Source organism: Schistocerca americana, chromosome 6, assembly GCF_021461395.2.
Source record: "Schistocerca americana isolate TAMUIC-IGC-003095 chromosome 6, iqSchAmer2.1, whole genome shotgun sequence".
Lineage (NCBI taxonomy): Eukaryota > Metazoa > Arthropoda > Insecta > Orthoptera > Acrididae > Schistocerca > Schistocerca americana.
In genome coordinates, this window is record NC_060124.1 from 55,539,720 (window position 1) to 55,558,889 (window position 19,170).

The 19,170-nt window shown below is 45.5% G+C and overlaps 1 protein-coding gene across 1 annotated transcript in view; it reads right to left on the reverse strand.

Annotated features, from left to right (window-relative positions):
- LOC124619954 (neuropeptide SIFamide receptor-like) overlaps nucleotides 1–19,170 on the reverse strand; it is a 657,708-nt gene that overhangs the window by 255,499 nt on the left and 383,039 nt on the right. The gene's annotated exons all lie outside the window — the stretch shown is intronic.

A 19,170-nucleotide genomic window follows, 5' to 3' on the forward strand; every position in this document is an offset into this window, starting at 1 on the left:
TCCCCAAGTTCATCAAGGCACTGTTGGTCCAGATTGTCCAACTCCACAACAGCGATTCGCCGTAGATCCCTAAGAGTGGTTGGTGGGTCACGTCGTCCATAAACACCTATTTCCAGTCTGTCCCAGGCATGTTAGATAGGGTTCATGTCTGGAGAACATGCTGGCCACTCTATTCGAGTGATGTCATTATCCTGAAAGAAGTCATTCACAAGATGTGCACAATAGGGCTCGAATTGTCGTCCATGAAGACGAATGCCTCGCCAATACGCAGCTGATATGGTTGCACTATCCGTCGGAGGAGGGCATTCACGTATCGTACACCATTAAGGCGCCTTGCATGACCAACAGCGGCGTTCGTCGGTTCCACATAATGCCACCCCAAAACAGCAGGTAACCTCCATCCTGCTGCACTCGCTGGACAGTGTGTCTAAGGCCTGACCGGGTTGCCTCCAAACATGTCTCCGACGATTGTCTGGTTGATGGCATATGCGACCCTCATCGGTGAAGATAGCGTGATGCCAATCCTCAGGCATGTTGTTGGGCGCATCTGTGCCGCGCTGCATGGTGTCGCGGTTGCAAAGATAGATCTCGCCGTGGACGTCGGGAGTGAAGCTGCACTTCATGCAGCCTATCGCGCACAGTTTGAGTCGTAACACGACATCCTGTGGCTGCACGAAAAGCATTATTCAACATGGTGGCGTTGCTGTCAGGGTTCCTCCGTACCATAATCCGTAGGTAGCCGTCATCCACTGCCGTAGTAGCCCTTGGATGGTTTGAGCGAGGCATGTCGATGACAGTTCCTGTCTCTCGGTATCTCCTCCATGTCCGAACAACATAACTTTGGTTCACTCCGAGACGCCTGGACACTCCCCTTGTTGAGAGCCCTCCCTGGGACAAAGCAACAAAGCAGATGGAATCGAACCGCGGTAGTGACCGTTTAGGCATGGTTGAACTACAGACAACACGAGCCGTGTACCTCCTTCCTAGTGGAATGACTGGAAATGAGCGGCTGTCGGATCCCCTCAGTCTAATAGGCGCTTCTCATGCTACATCTTTGGGCGGGTTTAGGGACACGTCTGAACAGTCAAAGGGACTTTTTTGTGATACAATATCCACAGTCAACGTCTGTCTTCAGGAGTTCTGGGAACCGGGATGATGGCAACAGTTCGCTAACAAATGAAGTCGTTACACCCAAAATCATTGCACATCGTCTTCAGACGCTCGTGGTAAAGCATATACACTATCTGATCAGAAGTATCCGGAAACGGCTGCGTAACGCAAAATTGACCACTAGATGTCACGAGAGACGCACCCGCCAGTATAAAAAAAAAGGGCTGGGAGTAGTTTGTTGTGAGCAGAGAAACAGGAACGGCTGAACTGTTCGCTAGAGGGAGAGCTCAGTGATTTCGAACGTGGGTTAGTCATTGGATGTCATCTCGGTAACAAATCCATCAGGAACATTATCCTTTTAAAGTTACCAAAGTCGTCTGTGTGTGACTGTGTGTGAAGTAGATATCCGAAAGAACAGCCACAGCTAAACAGAGTGGTGCCACAGACTTATGAGGGGGGTTATTGTGAAGGACAGCATGAAAGAATCGCTCTCTCTCTCTCTCTCTCTCTCTCTCTCTCTCTCTCTCTCTCTCTCTCATATAGACTAGATTCCGGAATAGTCCACCATTAGGATCTCCGGGAGGGGATTAACAAGCGGGAGGTTACTGTGAGAAAAGAAGGAATAATCAACGAAAGGATAACTTTCTTACAAGTCGGGGCGTGGAATGTCAGAAGCTTGGACGTGGTAGGGAAACTAGAAAATCTTAAAAGGAAAATGCAAAGCCACAATCTAGATACAGTAGGGCTCAGTGAAGTGAAGTCGAAAAGAAGACAAGGATTTCTGGTCAGATGAGTATAGGGTGATATCAACAGCAGCAGAAAATGGTATAACGGGAATAGGTTTCGTTATGAATAGGAAGGTAGGGGCAGAGAGTGTGTTACTGTGAACAGTTCAGTGACAGGGTCGTTTTTATCAGAATCGACAGCAAACCAAAACCGATAACGATAGTTCAGGTATACATGCTGACGTCGCAGGCCAAAGATGAAGAGATAGAGAAAGTATGTGAGGATGTTGAAAGGGTAATACAGTACGTAAACGCAGACGAAAATCTAATAGTCATGGCATACTGGAATACAGTTGTAGGGGAAGGAGTAGAAGAAACGGTTACAGGAGAATATGGGCTTGGGGCAAGGAATGAGAAAGGAGAAAGACCGAGTTTTGTAACAAGTTTCAGCTGGTAATAGCCAACAGTCTGTTCAAGAATCACAAGAGGAGGAGATATATTTGGGAAAGGCCGTGTGATACGGGAAGATTTCAGTTGTATTACATCATGGTCAGACAGAGATTCCGAAATCAGATAGAGGATTGTAAAGCGTACGCAGGAGCAGATACAGACTCAGATCACAATATAGTAGTGACGAAGAGTAGGCTGAAGTTTAAGACATTAGTCAGGAAGAAGCAATACGCAAAGAAGTAGCATACAGAAGTACTAAGGAGTGACGAGATACGCTTGAAGTTCTCTAAGACTGTAGATACAGCAATAAGGAATAGCTCAGCAGGAAAAACAGTTGAAAAGGAATGAACATCTCTGAAAAGGGCCATCACAGAAGTTGAGAAGGAAACAGAGGTACAAAGAAGGTAACTGCGAAGAAACCACGAGTAAAAGAAGAAATACTTCAATTGATCGATGAAAGTAGGAAGTACAAAAATGTTCCGGGAAACTCAGGAATACAGAAATACAAGTCACTAAGGAATGAAACAAATAGGAAGTGGAGGGAAGCTAAGACTAAATGGCTACAATAAAAATGTGAAGACATCGAAAAAGAAATGATTGTCGGAACGACAGAATCAGCATAGAGGAAAGTCAAAACAACCTTCGGTGAGAGCGGATAGGCGGGTAGGCGGAAAGAATACATTGAAAGCCTCTATGAGGGGAAAGATTTTTCTGATGTGATAGAAGAAGAAACAAGAGTCGATTTATAAGAGATATAGGATCCAGTATTAGAATCGAATTTAAAAGAGCTTTGGAGGGCTTAAGATCAAATAAGGCAGAAAGGATACATAACATTCCATTAGAATTTCTAAAATCATTGGGTTGGGGGTGGGGAAGTGGCAACAAAACAATTATTCACGTTGGTGTGTAGAATGTATGAGTGTAGCGACATACCATCTGACTTTCGGAAAAGCATCATACACACAATCCAGAGGATGGTAAGAGCTGACAAGTGCGAGTATTACCGCACAATCAGTTTAACAGCTCATGCATCCAAGTTGCTTACACGATAGTACACAGAAGCATGGAAAAGAAAATTGAGGATGCGCTAGATGACGATCAGTTTGGATTTAGGAAAGGTAAAGGCAAAAGAGAGGCAATTCTGACGTTGTGGTTAATAATGAAAGCAAGTTAAAGAAAAATCAAGACACGTTCATAGGTTTTGTCGACCTGGAAAAAGCCTTCGACAATGTGAAATAGTGCAAGATTTTCGAAACTCTGAGAAAAGTAGGGGTAAGCTTTAGAGAGAGACGGGCCATATACAATATGTACAACAGCCAAGAGGGAATAATAAGAGTGGACGACCAAAAACCAAGTGCTCGTATTAAAAAGGGCGTAAGACAAGGATGTAGCCTTTCGCCCCTACTCTTCAATCTGTACATCGAGGAAGCAATGATGGCAATTAAGGAAAGATTCGGGAGTGGAATTAAAATTCAAAGTGAAAAGATATTAGTGGTACGATCTGCTGATGACATTGCTATCTTGAGTGGAAGTGAAGAAGAATTACGTGATTTGCTGAACGGAATGAAGAGTACAGAGTATGGATTGAGAGTAAATCGAAGAAAGACGAAGGTAATGAGAAGTAGTAGAAATGATAACAGCGAGAAACTTAACAACAGGATTGATGGTCACGAAGTAGATGAAGTTAAGGGATTCTGCTATCTAGGCAGTAAAATAACCAATGACGGACGGAGCAAGGAGGACATTAAAAGCAGACTGGCAATGGCAAAAAGGGCATTCCTGTCCAAGAGAAGTCTACTATTGTCAGATATCGGCCTTAATTTGAGGAAGAAATTTCCGAGAATGTACGTCTGGAGTACAGCATTGTATTGTATGGTAGTGAAAAATGGACTAAAATGTAAACCTTTACGGCCGGAAATATCAAGTCCATTATAATTATCCGGGCTGTTATGCCGTGGTCGGTTGATGAATTCTGAGGTGATTCCCAACGTTTCCTCTCCGACTGCGGGAGACATCTTCAAGGGGGTCCGTAGCTCGATGGAAGGTCCAACACACCCACTGGCTCGCTACTGACTGCCGCTAAATTCCGTGTCCGCGCGCCCCCGCGCCGCGGCGTGACGTCACGTGTTTTGAAAACGTCAGTGCAATTGGCCGCTGTCCGTCGCCGTCGATCGCCGTTGCCATCACCCAGTAGTGGACGAGTGGTACACATCTTCTTTAACACCGGCATCCATATACCGTTTAATTTGACGCCCTCCTCCTTTCGGTTGAAATTATTTGGGTGTTTAGCGATTTCGATTGCCTCCCTGTAGAGCCTTTCGTAGTATCCGCTCGTGGCCGCTAGTACTTGCGTCTCCTCGAAACGAATATTGTGGTTCCCTGGCTGGAAAGCATGCTCCGCAACAGCTGATCGTTCCGTTTCTCCTCTTCTACAATTTCCCTTGTGCTCTTCCAATCGTTTAGAAACAGTTCTTTTGGTGGTAACCACATAAACATCACCACAGCTGCATGGGATCCTATACACTCCAGATTTTTCCAATGGTTTGCGAGCGTCCTTGGCAGGCCTAAGGTATTCCTGTATCTTCCTGGTGGGCCTGTAAATTACGGTGATATTCCGCTTCGTCAAGATCCTCCCTATTCTTTCCGTTACATTTTTAACAAACGGCAGGAAAACCTTAGATTTTGCAGTAGCCTGTACGTCAGTATGATTTCTGCGTGGCTGCCTCAACGCACGTTTTATTTCGGCGGACGAATATCCGTTCTTCATTAGAGCGTTGTGGAGATGTTCCATCTCAGCGTCGAGCAACTCAGGTTCACCAATATTTCTAGCTCTGTCCGCTAACGTCTTGATAACACCCCGCTTCTGTTGTGGGTGGTGGTTCGAATCCCGGTGCAAATAACGGTCCGTGTGCGTGGGTTTGCGGTACACTGAGTGGCCCAAACTACCATTTTCGTTTCTAAACACAAGCACATCGAGGAAATGTAGTTTGCCGTCTACCTCCTCCTCCATAGTAAACTGAATTCTTGAGTTTATATTGTTCAGATGTTCGTGGAACCGGCTTAGTTCCTCCCTACCATGTCTCCACAACACAAACGTGTCATCCACGTATCGGAACCATACATTTGGTTTCTTGCTGGCAGTACCTAAGGCTTGTTCTTCGAATTTCTCCAAGCCACGCCATCCGTTTGCTCATAAAACTGTTCATTCCACTTGAAGTATGTGGTCGTCAAACAACACTTAAACAGCTCTAAAATATCGGCAGGAAAAATTCGATCCAGCTGTTCCAATACATCATTAAGTGGAACCATGGTAAACAGCGATACCACATCGAAGCTGACCAATATGTCCTCCGGCTGGACCACTATGCCATTCAATCTGCTGATGAAATGTGTCGAATTCTTTATATACGAGTCCAAACGGCCCACATGTGGTTTTAACAGCGTAGTCAAAAACTTGGCTAACGAGTAGGTGGGCGAACCAATGGCATTTAGTATCGGTCTTAACGGAACATTTTCTTTATGAATTTTGTGCAATCCATAAAGCCTCGGTGGTAGCGCAACCGAACTGCTGAGACCTTTCTGTACACTCTCTTCAATGGAGGACTTTTTTATTAACCGCGACACAGTTCTGAGAACGTTGTTAGTGGGGTCCTTATTCAGCTTCCTATATGCTTGCGGATCCAGTAGATCCGTAATTTTTCTCTGATAGTCGGCCACATCCATAACCACCGTTGCGCTTCCTTTGTCAGCTGGGAGAATCAAAATACTATCGTCGTCATTCAGGAGTTTTAAAGCTCTTCAGTCACCCACAGTTATATTACTTTTCGGCGGTTTTGCATTGGCTAATATTCTCACTGTTTCTATACGGATTTCTTCAGCTGTTACAGAATCTACACTGCGAATTCCTGCTTCTACATTGGCTATAATTTCTTCCGTGGGCACAAAACGCGGACTAACAGCAAAATTTCCTCCCTTGGCAAGCACGGATGTCTCATCGTCAGATAACGAACGTTTGGACAAACTGATAACGGTCCGGAAAACGTCTAAATGCCGAACAGTCTGATTAGGTAGCAAATTATCAACCTTCTTCTTCTGTCTATGGGAAGCCCCCTAAGTCCCGCAATTGCAAACTTCTTTATGGAGAAATTCGAAGAACAGGCCTTAGGTACCGCCAGCAAGAAACCAAATGTATGGTTCCGATACGTGGATGACACGTTTGTGTTGTGGAGACATGGTAGGGAGGAACTAAGCCGGTTCCACGAACATCTGAACAATATAAACTCAAGAATTCAGTTTACTATGGAGGAGGAGGTAGACGGCAAACTACATTTCCTCGATGTGCTTGTGTTTAGAAACGAAAATGGTAGTTTGGGCCACTCAGTGTACCGCAAACCCACGCACACGGACCGTTATTTGCACCGGGATTCGAACCACCACCCACAACAGAAGCGGGGTGTTATCAAGACGTTAGCGGACAGAGCTAGAAATATTGGTGAACCTGAGTTGCTCGACGCTGAGATGGAACATCTCCACAATGCACTAATGAAGAATGGATATTCGTCCGCCGAAATAAAACGTGCGTTGAGGCAGCCACGCAGAAATCATACTGACGCACAGGCTACTGCAAAATCTAAGGTTTTCCTGCCGTTTGTTAAAAATGTAACGGAAAGAATAGGGAGGATCTTGACGAAGCGGAATATCACCGTAATTTACAAGCCCACCAGGAAGATACAGGAATACCTTAGGCCTGCCAAGGACGCTCGAAAACCACTGGAAAAATCTGGAGTGTATAGGATCCCATGCAGCTGTGGTGATGTTTATGTGGTTACCACCAAAAGAACTGTTTCTAAACGTTTGGAAGAGCACAAGGGAAATTGTAGAAGAGGAGAAACGGAACGATCAGCTGTTGCGGAGCATGCTTTCCAGCCAGGGAACCACAATATTCGTTTCGAGGAGACGCAAGTACTAGCGGCCACGAGCGGATACTACGAAAGGCTCTACAGGGAGGCAATCGAAATCGCTAAACACCCAAATAATTTCAACCGAAAGGAGGAGGGCGTCAAATTAAACGGTATATGGATGCCGGTGTTAAAGAAGATGTGTACCACTCGTCCACTACTGGGTGATGGCAACGGCGATCGACGGCGACGGACAGCGGCCAATTGCACTGACGTTTTCAAAACACGTGACGTCACGCCGCGGCGCGGGGGCGCGCGGACACGGAATTTAGCGGCAGTCAGTAGCGAGCCAGTGAATGTTTTGGACCTTCCATCAAGCTACGGACCCCCTTGAAGATGTCTCCCGCAGTCGGAGACGAAACATTGGGAATCACCTCAAAATTCATCAACCGATCACGGCATAACAGCCCGGATAATTATAATGGACGAAACGTGGACGGTGGGAAAACCGGAAAAGAAGAGAAACGAAGCATTTGAGATGTAGTTCTACAGACGAATGTCGAAAATTAGGTGGACTGATAAGGTAAGGAATGTGGAGGTTCTGCGCAGAATCGGAAGGGAAAGGAACATGTGGAAAATACTCATAAGGAGAACGGACAGAATTGGAGGACATCAGTTAAGTTATGAGGGAATGACTACCATTGTACTAGAGGGAGCTGTAGAAGGCAAGAACTGTAAAGGAAGACAGAGAGTGGAATACATCCAGCCGATAACTGAGGACGTAGGTTGCAAGTGCTACTCTGATGTGAAGAGATTAGCACAGGGGAGGAATTCGTAGCGGGCAGCATCAAACCAGTCAGAAAACTGTTGACCATCAAAAAAAAAATCCTGTTGGCGCCATGCTTACATCGGACTACATGCGAAATGTAATGGGCTGTTAAGAAGTACCTCCAGAGACTCAGTTGGCGATTGCATGGAAACTGCAGGAGTTGCAGGACATATCCACATAGCAGAGTAGCTCTCAAAGTTTTTAAATCATTTCACATGTGCTCGGTATGAGCACCATTTGTGACACGGCAAAGAGTAATACGTGCATGCAGTTCATTGAAGTCTCCCACACTAATTTCCCAGGAAGGTGCGGCAGCAGCCCACTTTGGAAATCTGTTCAGTGGGTTGCATGTCTGTAGGCACAAACCAGTTTGATGCAGTAATAGAGAGCGGATGGTTTTTCTACATGCCCTAACAGTCTTGGCCACAGGTGCACCTACGTACAGCGGGCGTTACAAATCTTAACTTGGAGAGATGCTTTATCCTGTCATTTCTTTCAGATTTCTGTATGTCCTGTAGTTTCCGCACACGCACCTTCTAAGACGACGGATGTACTTATCAATAACTCTGTACAGTTATCTAGTGCCGCAACGTGAAATGACTGTAAGAAGAGATGGATTTGACGCCCCCACAACATCACTTTTCTTGAAAGGTTCAAGCTAACGTTTATACTATACGCCAATACAGTGAGGGGATACATGGGAGTCCGCAACTCGTGGTCGTGCGGTAGCGTTCTCGCTTCCCACGCCCGGGTTCCCGGGTTCGATTCCCGGCGGGGTCAGGGATTTTCTCTGCCTCGTGATGACTGGGTGTTGTGTGACGTCCTTAGGTTAGTTAGGTTTAAGTAGTTCTAAGTTCTAGGGGACTGATGACCATAGATGCTAAGTCCCATAGTGGTCAGAGCCATTTGATACATGGGATACCTTCTAATATCGTGTAGCATCTCCTTTATACTGGTGTGGTGCAGCAGTTCGACATGGCATAGACTCAACAAGGATTTGGAAGCCCCCTGCAGAAAGCCATGGAGCCGTTATAGCCGTCCATAAATGCGAAAGTGTCGCGAGTGCAGGAGTTCATGCATGAATTTACCTTTCGATTATGTCCCACAAATTTCTATAGGATTCATCTCGAGCGATCTGTGTGTCCAAATCATTCGCCGGAATTTTCCAGAATGTTGAACCGCTCACAAACAAGTGTGACACGGTGACACGGCGTCATCGATAAAATTTCCGTCGTTTTGTCCAAACATGCAGTCCATGAATGGCTGCAGATCGTCTCCAAGATGCCGAACATAAGTATTTCCCGTCACGGAGCCAGTACACTCCATGTAAACGGCCCACAACACTATGGAGCCAACGCCAGCTTGCACAGTGCCTTGTTGATAAGTTGGGTCCACGGTTTTGTGGGGGCTGCGGTACTCTTGAACCAGACTATCAGCCCATTGTGACTCGTCTGACCAGGCCACGGTTTTCCAGTCATCTAGGATCCAACAGATATGGTCACGAGGCCAGGAGAGGCGTTGCAAGCGACGTCGTGCTGTTGGCAAAGACACTCTACTCTTGTGTATCTTGAAGTTTTCCCGGCGTGTTGATTGGTCCATCAAATTTCGTGCTTGCAGCCGGATCACGTTGACATCTTGGAACGATATTTCTGCTAACAAACATGCAGCCATCTTCAGGTGAGTACGAGACTGAAGATTAATGGTTTTTTTTTTTTCCTTATTGTGATTTTAAACACCTTATACAAAGGCGGGCTGTCAGCAGCACAATACGCCGCTCTTCAGCCTCGAGTTTGACAACAAGTAGTACATAAAGGTGGCACAGAGAAGACAGTCAAAACGGTGGGCAAAAAATGGAGACACTAAAAATCGAAAAAACATGGAGCCGTTCACGCTGGACGAGAAACAGCACTAATACTAGGGGACACGGTGCACAGAACATGGATGATGGCGACGGCATGTGAACGGTGGTGGCGTGACGGCGAACAACACTACACACAAACGAAGGCACACATACGAAACACTGACGGCGACGATCTCCGGCGCGCGAATGTTCACTGAGCGTGTTAGAGTCCGGGGACCTGCCAAGAGTGGAGGTGGAGGAGGAGGGGAATGGGAGAGGGGAGAGCAGAGATGCCATGGGCAGAGGAGAGAGGGGGAGGGAGGAAGGGGGAGGGGAAGCCCAGGGGAAGAGGGGATTAGGAAGGGGGGAAAGGAAAGAGAAGGGAAGGGAAGGGAGGGAGGGAGGGAGGGAGGGTGCCTAAAGGAAAGGACACAGGAAGGGAGGGAGGATCAAAGTTGATAGGAGGGGTAGATGGAGGGGAGGAGGACATCATCAGGGAGGGGGAGCTGGCGGAAGCCACCTTGGGAGAGGGTAAGGAGGATGGAGAGATGGAGACCGGGTGGGACGTGGGAATACAGGCGCGGCAGCGGGCGGGGGTGGGAGAGGATCGGAGAGACTAGTGGGAGAGGAGGATCGAGTTTACGGGAGGTGTACAGGATCCGTACCCTTTCAAGGAAAAGGAGGAGGTGGGGGAAGGGGATGAGATCATACAGGATCCGCGTGGGGGAGGGGAGACGGATGCGATAGGCGAGGCGGAGAGCATGGCGTTCACGGATTTGGTGGGATTTGTAAAAGGTAGGGGGGGGGGGGGGGCGGAGATCCAAGCTGGATGGGCATAACAAAGGAGAAGATTAATGGTGCGCGTCGTTCTATATATACCGAAAATTGGCGCGACGGCGCCTGCGCAGTGGAGAAGGCTAATACCGCGGCCCCTATCTAATTTGGCGCGCTCTGCAGCAGAAGCGGGCCGCGCATGCGTAGTGGTGTACCTACATTTACGCTATCTGTCGTAAAGTTGACGGTGTTGCCATGGGCAGTCCTTGGCCCCCTCTGGTAGCAAACCTTTTTATGGAAGACTTTGAGGAGAAGGCACTCGTGTCGGCTGAATTTAAACCGAAAGTCTTCTGACGTTACGTGGATGACACATTTGTAGTTTGGCCTCATGGAGAAGAAAAACTGGCAGGATTCTTAAAACATCTGAATTCCATTCACAAGAATATTCAGTTTACCATGGAGGTCGAAAAAGATAGATGTCTGCCGTTTCTGGATGTCCTTGTGAATCGTAGAACCGATGGATCTTTGGGGCACTCCGTCTACCGGAAGCCCACACACACAGATTTGTATTTGCAGGCGACAAGCTGCCACCACCCTGCACAAACCATGGGTTTGCTGCGTACTCTGGTGCACCGGGCACATGTGGTATCTGATGAGGACAGCCTTCCTAAAGAATTAGAACATTTGCAATCCGTCTTCAGGGAGAATGGATATTCTACACGCCAAATCCGCGCAGCTGTAACAAAGAAGAAATGTAAAGAGAAACAAGAAGAAGAAAACAAAGAGGTGGTCAGGTCCAGGGCGTTTCTTCCGTATGTGGGTAACCTCTCCTCTAAAACAGGAAGGATTTTAAAGAATCATTGTGTTAAAGTGACCTTCCGACCACCTATGAAAATATCGGCTTTGCTTGGCTCTGTGAAGGACGATCTGGGTCTGAGGAAGGCGGGTATTTATAAGATCCCTTGTCAATGTGGCAAATCCTACATTGGCCAAACTACTCGCGCAGTACGGGAAAGATGCGTGGAGCATGAGCGCCACGCACGTCTACTACAGCCCAACAAATCAGCCATAGCAGAACACTGTATTTCGACGTGACACTCCGTGGATTATTGTGGAACAAAAATTTTAGCGACAACTAGATCTTTTTGGGAATCCATTATCAAGGAGTCCGTGGAGATACGATTGGCAAAAGATCTTATTAATCGAGACGGCGGCTTTCAGATGGATAAAGCATGGGATCCTGTAATTTCTTTAATCGCTTCACAGAGACATGGGTTTGCATCTAGTGCGACGGCTGACGAAAATTGATTTTATACTTTCGACTACCGCGCCTCAGCTGCGCGAAGGCGCTTTACGACAGATAGCGAAAATGTAGCTACACCACTACGCATGCGCGGCCCGCTTCTGCTGCAGAGCGCGCCAAATTAGATAGGGGGCGCGGTATTAGCCTTCTCCACTGCGCAGGCGCCGCCGCGCCAATTTTCGGTATATATAGAACGACGCGCCCCAGTAATCTTCAGTCTCGTACTCACCTGAAGATGGCTGCATGTTTGTTAGCCGAAATATCGTGCCAAGATGTCAACGTGATCCGGCTGCAAGCCCGAAATATGATGGACCACACTCTACTCTTGTCGGTCGCCTGCTACCATAGCCTATTAACGCCAATTTCACGGATACGTTCGTCGTACGTCCCTGGTTGATTTATACATTTCATGGAGTGTTGCTTGTCTGCTAGTAACAGACAACTCTACGAAAACTAGGCTGATCTAACCGAAGGCCGTCGGCCACTGCGTTGTCTGTGGTGAGCGGTGATGCCTGAAATCTGGTATTCTCGGCACACTCCTGACACTGTAGATCTCGAAATATTGAAGTCCCTAATGATTTCCGAAATGGAATGTCCCATGCACCTGGCTCCTACTACCATGCCATGTTCAGAGTCTATTAATTCCTATCGTGTGACCATAATTACGCCAGAAAACTTTTCACATCAATCACTTCAGTACAAATGACAGCTCCACCAATGCACTGCCCCTTTACACCTTGTGTAAATGATACTACCGCCATCTGCATACGTGCATATCGCTATCCCATGGCTTACATCGCCGCAGTGTGCATTTAAACATGTCAACAGCTGATAACAAGTGTGAATGTTCGACAAATGGTAGAATTAGTGAAAGATTTGCCACATAACACTGTATAGTGTGTGCTACACTCATACATAATGACACAGTGAAGTACTCGGCACAGAGAATAAGAGAGGCACATGCACAGACATCAAGATCAATACCGGGATTATTATGGCTTGAGTTCACGGAAACGCTCCTACGTCGATATAAAGTCTACTCAGAGATCATGAACAAACACATTTTCCTGGCCACCTCAAACGCCGACTCCTCTCTCTGTCTGGAGTCATTACAAGGAATACGTACCAAACGGTGGAATATTTTTAATTTTTGACTTGACTTGAGCACGTCCGCTCGTAATTTTGACTGTTGCCTGCTCGTAATGTAACTTTAAGATTGCGAAAGGATCCTATAGTCCCCTCTCCTCATCATTTTATTTGCTTTCCAGCACTTTGCATCCTACAGAACAATTCGGGTGTTTTGGTTGCTAAATTTTGCACCAGAAAAGATTGAGCTATGATTCAATCTATCTGTAGCCTATTTCTTTCTACGATTTGCAAGCACCATATAGCTGTTATGTTGGTTCTTTTCAGACTTGCGAATGAGTCTATAACGCCATTATAATTCTTCCATGTTTTTATATGTAACCCAACTCACGACTAAGATTCCATAAAATGTTTATCCCTCGTTCTCCTATTCCAAAGCTCTCTGGCATGCGTGAGTGAATGAATGTAGGTGAGTTTCATTTACAGAATGGCCAACCCACCATTGTAGTTTTCAGGTAGACAAAGAGGTTTGTTCCCTTTGGAAGTTACTGGTGCTAGGTCGGTGGCGTAAACCTCATCTCTGGGTTTTCCTCGCCACAGGATTGTGTGGGAGAAGTACAGGGTGATTCAAAAAGAATACCACAACTTTAGGAATTTAAAACTCTGCAACGACAAAAGGCAGAGCTAAGCACTATCTGTCGGCGAATTAAGGGAGCTATAAAGTTCCATTTAGTTGTACATTTGTTCGCTTGAGGCGCTGTTGACTAGGCGTCAGCGTCAGTTGATGCTAAGATGGCGACCGTTCAACAGAAAGCGTTTTGTGTTATTGAGTACGGCAGAAGTGAATCGACGACAGTTGTTCAGCGTGGTGTTAAACCTCCTGATAGGTGGTGTATTAAACGTTGGTATAAACAGTTTACAGAGAATGGGTGTTTGTGCAAAGGGAAAAGTTCTGGACGGCCGAGAACGAGTGATGAAAATGTAGCATGCATCCAGCAAGCATTTGTTCGCAGCCCGGGAAAATCGACTCGCAGAGCTAGCAGAGAGCTGCAAATTCCACAATCAACTGTATGGAGAGTCCTACGAAAAAGGTTAGTTATGAAACCTTATCGTCTGAAATTGGTTCAAGCACTGTCTGCAGCTGATAAGATTAAAAGAATCGATTTCTGTGATTTTATCCTTGCTCAAATGGAAACAGATGAATCTTTCGTTTCAAAGATTGTGTTTAGTGATGAAGCAACTTTCCACACTAACGGGAAAGTCAACCGTCACAATGTCTGTATATGGGGCACTGAGAATCCGCGGGAAACAACTCAGTATGAACGTGACTCGCCTAAGGTGAACGTTTTCTGTGCCATTTCAGCCAATAAAGTTTTTGGTCCATTTTTCTTCGAAGGTGCTACTGTAACTGGACTACAGTATCTGGAGATGTTAGAGAATTGGCTGTTCCCTCAGCTCGAACAAGAAGCACAACAATTCGTATTTCAGCAGGATGGAGCGCCACCACATTGGCACTTATCTGTCCGTAACTACCTGAACGTCAACTACCCGAGGCGATGGATCGGCCGCCAGGCAGCCCGTGACAGAGCACTTCATCACTGGCCTCCAAGAAGCCCTGATCTTACCCCCTGCGATTTTTTCTTGTGGGGGTATGTTAAGGATATGGTGTTTCGGCCACCTCTCCCAGCCACCATTGATGATTTGAAACGAGAAATAACAGCAGCTATACAAACTGTTACGCCTGATATGCTACAGAGAGTGTGGAACGAGTTGGAGTATCGGGTTGATATTGCTCGAGTGTCTGGAAGGGACCATATTGAACATCTCTGAACTTCTTTTTGATTGAAAAAAAAACTTTTTAAATACTCTTTGTAATGATGTATAACAGAAGGTTATATTATGTTTCTTTCATTAAATACACATTTTTAAAGTTGTGGTATTCTTTTTGAATCACCCTGTATTAGTGTGAGATGGGCCGTCTGGTTCCAGCTCTCTGAGGGTCTGCAGCCGAGATGTTAAGTGGGCGCAACATCGCCTGGCCGCCTAGTGAACCTTTTCATCAGAAAGTACGGGACTTGCAGCAACGGCAGGTGTTGTGGAGCCTTGCTATCAACTGCGAGCTAGTGGTGTCACGAGCGGTCACGGCTGTTCCACGCCAGAGGGGAGGGGACGCTGGGTTTCCCCCAACCCTAGACTGTCGGGCAGCACAGACGGTGTGGTGCGGCAGTGCATCACCCTTGTCGCTGATCTGGGCCAGGCGCAGGCGCACGGCGCTGGGTTAGCGTGACACAGAGGAGCATCGCTCGTGCACACACGAGCGAGATTTGGGCAGTGCCCGAGGCACGACTCAAAGACATTAATACGATCTAACGACGGCATGGCTCCTGGTCTACTGACACGCAACCATCTCAGGAAAATCGTTTCACTGAGTTTCAAGGCACGGGGCGCGCCCATGCTGACTGCTACAGAACTGCACCTGAAGTGGACATTCCCTGCTTGCACGAAGAAGAGCTTATTAGTGCCTTCCCCGAGCGGGAATGTTCTGACGAACACTGCATGGCTCTACCAACCGAGCTCTGCGCAAACTATGATGATGATGATAGTGGTATGAAGACTGAAGTGATATACCCTGACATAAAGAAGAAATGCAGTCGTGGTCAACGTTCCTTGATTGCCGAGGGCGTTGCAAACGGAAGAGACATTTTTTGCCTCCCTCGGGCGGGAACGTCAAACGACCATGGTGTGCTACGACGTCCTAGCAGAATTGACACCGGCCACGATGAAGTATGTCTGTGAGGTTGAGAACTGCCGAGTAGCCATGGCGCATGGACAGTGATGCGTACCACCTAGGCGTACCACCTATGATGTCCCTCATTCTGTGGGACTACGGCGTGCACTCTAGTGGATTCGGGGGTTGTCACTGCACAGTCAGTGAAGTGCAAGTGATTTTTTCTCGTGTTGTTCGCCGCACAATATGGATGTGTGTTGTCTTGAGATAATCTATCGAGGCGTGAAACTAGCTATGATAGTAAATAAAGTGTCGACGAAAGTAGCGATGTCACGCTTACAAAGCACAGACGTAATATCTTCTTGTCTAACTGTGCACTCATGAGTTTAATCTCGTAATATTGTGATTTTTTTTTTTGTAAACCTGTATATTTTGAGTACCTTTTATGTATATTTCTTTGTTAAATTATGATTTTGTGTTGAATATCGTTAACCATTTTAATTTCAAATGTCTGCTCTGATGGCCAACTGTGGTCAGTTTTGTTACATACATTTCATGTTTTTCTCTAAAACTTTATTTGGAATGCTTATAATTTGGCTCTTGTTTTGAGCAAAACAGTGTATCACACAAGTGACAGCCACTTTGTTCTAGTGTCAGATATGATTAACGATTTAATTTCAAATGTTTGCTTTGATGACCGACAGATGTCTGATCTGTGACATACATCATGTTTTCTCTTTAAAATCTTATTTGAAATGCTTTTAATTTGGCTCTTGCATTGAGCATAATGATCAGGACGCAAGCACTGATCAGTTTATAATAATCACTTTTAATAACTGCTTAAAGTAATATTTAAGTTGATATCTCATGTTTGTTATTGCAATGAGTTGGATGATATGATGTCAACTTCCAATGTCATACATTTCATTTATCTTTAATTGTTTAATGGTAAACTAACTGTTTGCTTTGCGGACCACATGAGGTCACAACTACTGACTAAAGTCATCCAAAATCAATTTAAATGTTATAGATTAGTCGTTTCTTTTGAGCTGCTGTTTGCCTGTTGCAATAACTGTTTCTTAAGTTATGTTTGTTTCGAAGACTGTTGGCGAATCTCCTAGCATAGCTAGAAAATTCACAGCATATTCTTCTCCGGGACGTTTGGGATGATGAAAGGGCCCTACAGTCCCCTTTCATTATCGTTTTATTTGCTTTCCAGTGCACTTTGCATCCTACAGAACAATTCTGGTGTTTTCGTTGCTAAATTTCGTACCAGAAAAGACTGAGCTATGATTCAGTCTAGCCGTATCCTATTTCTTTCTACAATTTCCAAGCATCATATGGCTGTTATGTTGGTCCTTTCTAGACTTGCAAATGCGTCCATAACGCCATTATAAGTCTTCCATGTTTTTATATGTAACCCAACTCACGACTATGATTCCATGAAATGTTTATCCCTTGTTCTCCTATTCCAAAACTGTCTGGCATACGTGAGTGAATGAATGTGGGTGTGTTACATTTTGCTGTAGGGTGATTTAGTCTGCTGCAGAGAATCAGCATTTGTCTTTCAGAATGGCCAACCCTTGTAGTATTCAGGTAGCCAAAGAGGTTTGTTCCCTTTTTGTGAAAGTTACCGGTGTTAGGTTGGTGGCGGAAGCCTCATCTCTGGGTTTTCCTGGCCACGGGCTTGTGTAGAAGTTTTAGTGTGAGATGGGCAGTCTGCTTCCAGCTCTCCGAAGGTCTGCGGCTGAGGTCCCTTCGAAGAGGGGTGAGCTAATTTAACCGCGTGGTACTATGTCCCCTAGCGAGAGGGGAGCTTTTTGTAATTCAGTCTCACTGAACTTGCACCATGTGAAGCTTTTGGCCTCGCGTTTTAGCTTATAAAGGTTGTATTGCTGGCTCGCAGTAAGGATGCAGACTTTCAGTTTGATTCCTAATGCTGACTCTTGTCCGTAAGAAGAATGGCGCACCCGTAAGAAGAACGTAGCACAAAGGTGTTGCATATGTTGAAGCTATATGACGTAGGAAAAGCATCCTCGGATCAATGTGAGCGTTTGTGTGTTCAGACTGTGTGTTTACATTCTAATTTTTTCGGTATCTTGACAATTTTTGCCTCTTTGTGAATTTTCTTTCCTTCATTACTATATGTCCGTTGGAAACCATCCACGTGCATTTATATTGGAGTTTGTTGGCTCTCTGCCATTACCCTTCGTCTATTCAAATGTGTACTCTGTAAAATGTCAATTGATCGAAGTTGCGTGGTTTAATGTTGCTAAAATTTGGCCGCAGTATGTAGAAATTCTGTCTCCACGAACCACATGGCAATACAACTGTGAGCCTAAATTTCCTGTGGGCTCCTGTCTCTGTCCTAGAGTTTTGCTCAGATTTTGGAATATTAAATATATTCTGTCCGGATTATTCAATTGTATTTGTGGTTTGTGATTTCATGTTAAGCGCATAAGCGTGTATGTGTGGCCGTCGTTGAGGCGGTTTCTCCAAACCGAGGTCCAACTTTAAATGCAACCTTGATATTCAGATCTACGCTTTAATTTAATCATTTCTCAACATAGCGGAACAAACCTCCTACTTCGTTGCATATTGTTGCTGGGGCCGTCCTTGCTGTTTTTTGAGTGAATGTTGGTCTGAATGCGACCATACACATTTCTCATTTCCCTCTAATTAAGACCGCGAATCTAAATTAAGAGATTCTGTTGTGAATTGCATAGCGTCTCACAAGCAATCGTACGTAGTTTCTAGGCAGCAACAGGTATATAGATGTCTTATATCAGTGTCTTAAGAAATAAATAATTTTGTTTCAAGTCTTATACAGTGTACTGATGTTACGTCTCCTTTAACTACATCAATCACCTTGTAGTTGCCTTGTTAGCCCATCCACAGTGTTCCCATGCGCACAGGTCCAATAATCAGTGTTCCCTTTATATTTAACACAAATTCTTTTGAATATATCTTGTTTTCAGGAATGTTGCTGCAAGCTGCTCTTATTCACAGTGTTCACACACTTTTTACGTTTTTTTAAATATTTGTTTCATGTGAATAATCCCTGGATCATATTACTAATGGCATCCCATTTTCTGTGAGTAAAATTGCAATGAATGTTCTTTTTTGAGCTTTTTCGTATGACTAAACTAATTAATTTTCAAACTCAGTCGAACCTCCTGCTTGTCGTGTGGCTGCAGTTGGTGGCGACCCAATCTTTAACTTTGCTTTAATGTCGGATACCATTTCCATTTGCGTGTGGCTCTTTTAGCCATCAGCACATAGCTCAGGGCTCCACTCGTTTCATAAACACCACTTAAGTGCACGTCACTTACAATATCATTCCGATGAAAACATCCGTAGAGGTGTCGAATCCTAGGTCAGTGTATTAAAAATTATTTTCAGCCGGTTAGCCGTGGTATTTCTCCTT